This window comes from Nannobrachium achirus, assembly GCF_963921795.1.
Source record: "Nannobrachium achirus genome assembly, chromosome: 24".
Taxonomy (NCBI): Eukaryota; Metazoa; Chordata; class Actinopteri; order Myctophiformes; family Myctophidae; genus Nannobrachium; species Nannobrachium achirus.
In genome coordinates this window covers 38513599-38519598 of record NC_137831.1, presented here as the reverse complement: position 1 = coordinate 38519598, position 6000 = coordinate 38513599, and positions in this window count along the sequence as shown.

Here is a 6000-nt window from a genome sequence, read left to right as displayed (position 1 = left end):
CACATTGCAGGCTGTGTTCATGATTTGAGGTGTTTTTGCCTTTGGCCACTTTATCGCTGCTTGCAGCTATATTCATTATTATAATTTTTTTGTGTGTGCACTTCATAGGCATATTAGATAAAGGTCCTTAGATTGTGTGTAGAATGTTTCATGCAAATTGCAAAAAAAAAATCCTAACGGGTTTAAGCGTTTCACAAACTGCTCAAAATGATATAGCGCCCCCCTTTGGCCAATTGGGGTAAGATTGGTTTTAGTGATATTTGGACTAACACTCTACATCTTTGCCAAATGCCATGAACATGTTACTTTGCATGTATGATTTAGAGGCAGAAGAATAATTTGCATAAAACTGCAATATTCATTGAATTTATTTAAAAAAGCATGTTTCAATTTTAAAGAAATCCGATCTGACAGATCTTTAGATATCGGTCCAAAGTTCACGTAAAAAAAGTTTTGTGCACGTGGAGCGAAAATTCCAGAATAAAAGCGGGTTTACGCGTTTTACAAACTGCTCAATATGGCGGAAAATCGAAGGGCGGAGCTTACTTAACAACGACACAGATGTCTTCCGCTCGAGTCAAAGCACGCGTGTAACAAGTTGCATGTCTTCAAACAAAACGAGTCATGACTTATGCCCGTTTGAAGTTTGAATTTTCAAACGCTTCGTATAGCGCCCCCCTTTGGCCGATTGGAATAAAATTGGTTTCAGTGATACTTTGACTAACCCTCCACATCTTTGCCAAATGCCATGAACGTGTAACTTTGCATGTATGATTTAGAGGCTGAAGAATAATTTGCATAAAACCGCAATATTGATTGAAGTATTAAAAAATTATATTTCACTTTAAAAGAAATCCGCCGAGACTAGTTTGACCGTATTGGTCCAAAGTTCATGTGAAAAAAGTTTTGTGCGCGTAACGCAAAAATCCCAGGAGGAGATAGATTTTTACTGTTTATCATATAATTCCAAATTGTGGGAGACCAAAAGGTCAGAGGTCAAAAGTTAGAGGGTAAAAGTTGTTCGGCATGAGGAGACGCATAAGTGTATACAGGTTTCATGGCTGTACGTATAACAGAGAATGAGCTCTACCTGTTCAAAGTTCGCACTTTCGAATGCTTCCTACAGCGCCACCATTTGGCCGATTGCTGTAAAAAATAATAGCACACTTCGCCACTGTAAGCTGAACACATTGATGTTTTTATTTTCATTTTCTGTCTAAGTATGTAGGAGTAGAAAGGAACCGAAGTTTTGAGGAGAACTTGATATGACGGTTAGATATTGTCACTAGAAAAATATTGTTCCTTCGAAACAATTGTGGGCTCGCTTCAAGCCAGAAAACAATGGCTATAAAAGCACAAAATGTCAAGATCGCAGGCAGTGCTCTCTTTGACGTTACTGACGTCAAAGATTGGTCCATTTTGTTCCAAAAATGTGTTATGCAAAAGTTGACCCGCTGGTGGCGCTATAACAGGCCAATGTGAGAAGGTTGGTATCTGTTCCTTGACCTATTGGGAATGTGCTTGCAAGATTTCACGCACATCCCAGGCTGTGTTCATGATTTGAGGTGTTTTTGGCTTTGGACACTTTATCGCTGCTTGCAGCTATATTTATTATTATTATTTTATAATTTTTTTGTGTGCACTTCATAGGCATGTTAGATAAAGGTCCTTAGATTGCGTGTAGAATGTTTCATGCAAATTGCAAAAAAAATCCTAGAATAAAAACGGGTTTAAGCGTTTTACAAACTGCTCAAAATTATATAGCGCCCCCCTTTGGCCATTTGGGGTAAGATTGGTTTCAGTGATATTTGAACTAACCCTCTACACTATTTTGTCATGAAAATGTGACTTTGCTTGTATGTTTTAGAGGCAGAAGAATAATTTGCATAAAAATGCAATATTGTTTGAATTATTTAAAAAAGCATGTTTCAATGTTAAAGAAATCCGATCTGACAGATCTTTAGATATCGGTCCAAAGTTCACGTAAAAAAAGTTTTGTGCACGTGACGCGAAAATTCCAGAATAAAAGCGGGTTTACGCGTTTTACAAACTGCTCAAAGTGGCGGAAAATCGAAGGGCGGAGCTTACTTAACAACGACACAGATGTCTTCCGCTTGAGTCAAAGCACGCGTGTAACAAGTTGCATGTCTTCAAACGAAACGAGTCATGACTTATGCCCGTTTGAAGTTTGAATTTTCAGACGCTTCGTATAGCGCCCCCCTTTGGCCGATTGGAATAAAATTGGTTTCAGTGATACTTTGACTAACCCTCCACATCTTTGCCAAATGCCATGAACGTGTAACTTTGCATGTATGATTTAGAGGCCGAAGAATAATTTGCATAAAACCGCAATATATATTGAATTATTAAAAAATCATTATTTAACGTACAAACTTCTCACCACATAGCCTGTGTAGATATAGGTTCAAAGTTCATGTGAAAAAAGTTTTGTGCACTTGACGCGAAAATCCCAGGAGGAGATAGATTTTTACTGTTTTTCATATAATTCCGAATTGTGGGAGACCTAAAGGTCAGAGGTCAAAAGTTAGAGGGTAAAAGTTGTTCGGCATGAGGAGACGCATAAGTGTATACAGGTTTCATGGCTGTACGTATAACAGAGCATGAGCTATACCTGTTCAAAGTTCGCACTTTCGAAGGCTTCCTACAGCGCCACCATTTGGCCGATTGCTTTAAAAAATAATAGCACACTTCGCCACTGTAAACCGAACACATTGATGTTTTTATTTTCATTTTCTCACTAAGTATGTAGGAGTAGAAAGGAACCGAAGTTTTGAGGAGAACTTGATATGACTAGTATAGTATAGAAATAATGACAATATCTAAAGTGTGCTCGCCTTATAGGCGAGCCCACAACTAGAAAAATATTGTTCCTTCGAAACAATTGTGGGCTCGCTTCAAGCCAGAAAACAATGGCTATAAAAGTACAAAATGTCAAGATCGCAGGCAGTGCTCTCTTTGACGTTACTGACGTCAACGATTGGTCCATTTTGTTCCAAAAATGTGTTGTGCAAAAGTTGACCCGCTGGTGGCGCTATAACAGGCCAATGTAAGAAGGGTGGTATCTGTTCCTTGACCTATTGGGAATGTGCTTGCAAGATTTCACGCACATTGCAGGCTGTGTTCATGATTTGAGGTGTTTTTGGCTTTGGCCACTTTATCGCTGCTTGCAGCTATATTCATTATTATAATTTTTTTGTGTGTGTGCACTTCATAGGCATATTAGATAAAGGTCCTTAGATTGTGTGTAGAATGTTTCATGCAAATTGCAAAAAAAAAATCCTAACGGGTTTAAGCGTTTCACAAACTGCTCAAAATGATATAGCGCCCCCCTTTGTTCAATTGGGGTAAGATTGGTTTTAGTGATATTTGGACTAACACTCTACATCTTTGCCAAATGCCATGAACATGTTACTTTGCATGTATGATTTAGAGGCAGAAGAATAATTTGCATAAAACTGCAATATTCATTGAATTTATTTAAAAAAGCATGTTTCAATTTTAAAGAAATCCGATCTGACAGATCTTTAGATATCGGTCCAAAGTTCACGTAAAAAAAGTTTTGTGCACGTGGAGCGAAAATTCCAGAATAAAAGCGGGTTTACGCGTTTTACAAACTGCTCAATATGGCGGAAAATCGAAGGGCGGAGCTTACTTAACAACGACACAGATGTCTTCCGCTCGAGTCAAAGCACGCGTGTAACAAGTTGCATGTCTTCAAACAAAACGAGTCATGACTTATGCCCGTTTGAAGTTTGAATTTTCAAACGCTTCGTATAGCGCCCCCCTTTGGCCGATTGGAATAAAATTGGTTTCAGTGATACTTTGACTAACCCTCCACATCTTTGCCAAATGCCATGAACGTGTAACTTTGCATGTATGATTTAGAGGCCGAAGAATAATTTGCATAAAACCGCAATATTGATTGAATTATTAAAAAAATATATTTCACTTTAAAAAAAATCTGGTTGATCAATCTGACCGTATTGGTCCAAAGTTCATGTGAAAAAAGTTTTGTGCACTTGATGCGAAAATCCCAGGAGGAGATAGATTTTTACTGTTTTTCATATAATTCCGAATTGTGGGAGACCTAAAGGTCAGAGGTCAAAAGTTAGAGGGTAAAAGTTGTTCGGCATGAGGAGACGCATACGTGTATACAGGTTTCATGGCTGTAACTAAAACACAGCATGAGCTATACCTGTTCAAAGTTCGCACTTTCGAAGGCTTCCTACAGCGCCACCATTTGGCTGATTGCTATAAAAAATAATAGCGCACTTCGCCACTGTAAACTGAACACATTGATGTTTTTATTTTCATTTTCTCACTAAGTATGTAGGAGTAGAAAGGAACCGAAGTTCCCGTCTACTGTCTGACTGACTGACTGATAGATAAACTAGAAAAATATTGTTCCTTCGAAACAATTGTGGGCTCGCTTCAAGCCAGAAAACAATGGCTATAAAAGCACAAAATGTCAAGATCGCAGGCAGTGCTCTCTTTGACGTTACTGACGTCAAAGTTTGTCCATTTTGTTCCAAAAATGTGTTGTGCAAAAGTTGACCCGCTGGTGGCGCTATAACAGGCCAATGTGAGAAGGTTGGTATCTGTTCCTTGACCTATTGGGAATGTGCTTGCAAGATTTCACGCACATCCCAGGCTGTGTTCATGATTTGAGGTGTTTTTGGCTTTGGACACTTTATCGCTGCTTGCAGCTATATTTATTATTATTATTTTATAATTTTTTTGTGTGCACTTCATAGGCATGTTAGATAAAGGTCCTTAGATTGCGTGTAGAATGTTTCATGCAAATTGCAAAAAAAATCCTAGAATAAAAACGGGTTTAAGCGTTTTACAAACTGCTCAAAATTATATAGCGCCCCCCTTTGGCCATTTGGGGTAAGATTGGTTTCAGTGATATTTGAACTAACCCTCTACACTATTTTGTCATGAAAATGTGACTTTGCTTGTATGTTTTAGAGGCAGAAGAATAATTTGCATAAAAATGCAATATTGTTTGAATTATTTAAAAAAGCATGTTTCAATGTTAAAGAAATCCGATCTGACAGATCTTTAGATATCGGTCCAAAGTTCATGTAAAAAAATGTTTTGTGCACGTGACGCGAAAATTCCAGAATAAAAGCGGGTTTACGCGTTTTACAAACTGCTCAAAGTGGCGGAAAATCGAAGGGCGGAGCTTACTTAACAAAGACACAGAAGTCTTCCGCTCGAGTCAAAGCACGCGTGTAGGCAAGTTGCATGTCTTCAAACGAAACGAGGCATGACTTATGCCCGTTTAAAGTTTGAATTTTCAAACGCTTCGTATAGCGCCCCCCTTTGGCCGATTGGAATAAAATTGGTTTCAGTGATACTTTGACTAACCCTCCACATCTTTGCCAAATGCCATGAACGTGTAACTTTGCATGTATGATTTAGAGGCCGAAGAATAATTTGCATAAAACCGCAATATTGATTAAATTATTAAAAAATTATATTTCACTTTAAAAAAAATCTGGTTGATCAATCTGACCGTATTGGTCCAAAGTTCATGTGAAAAAAGTTTTGTGCACTTGACGCGAAAATCCCAGGAGGAGATAGATTTTTACTGTTTTTCATATAATTCCGAATTGTGGGAGACCTAAAGGTCAGAGGTCAAAAGTTAGAGGGTAAAAGTTGTTCGGCATGAGGAGACGCATAAGTGTATACAGGTTTCATGGCTGTATGTATAACACAGCATGAGCTATACCTGTTCAAAGTTCGCACTTTCGAAGGCTTCGTGCAGCGCCACCATTTGGCCGATTGCTATAAAAAATAATAGCGCACTTCGCCACTGTAAACTGAACACATTGATGTTTTTATTTTCATTTTCTCACTAAGTATGTAGGAGTAGAAAGGAACCGAAGTTCCCGTCTACTGTCTGACTGACTGACTGATAGATAAATAATGACAATATCTAAAGTGTGCTCGCCTTATAGGCGAGCCCACAAT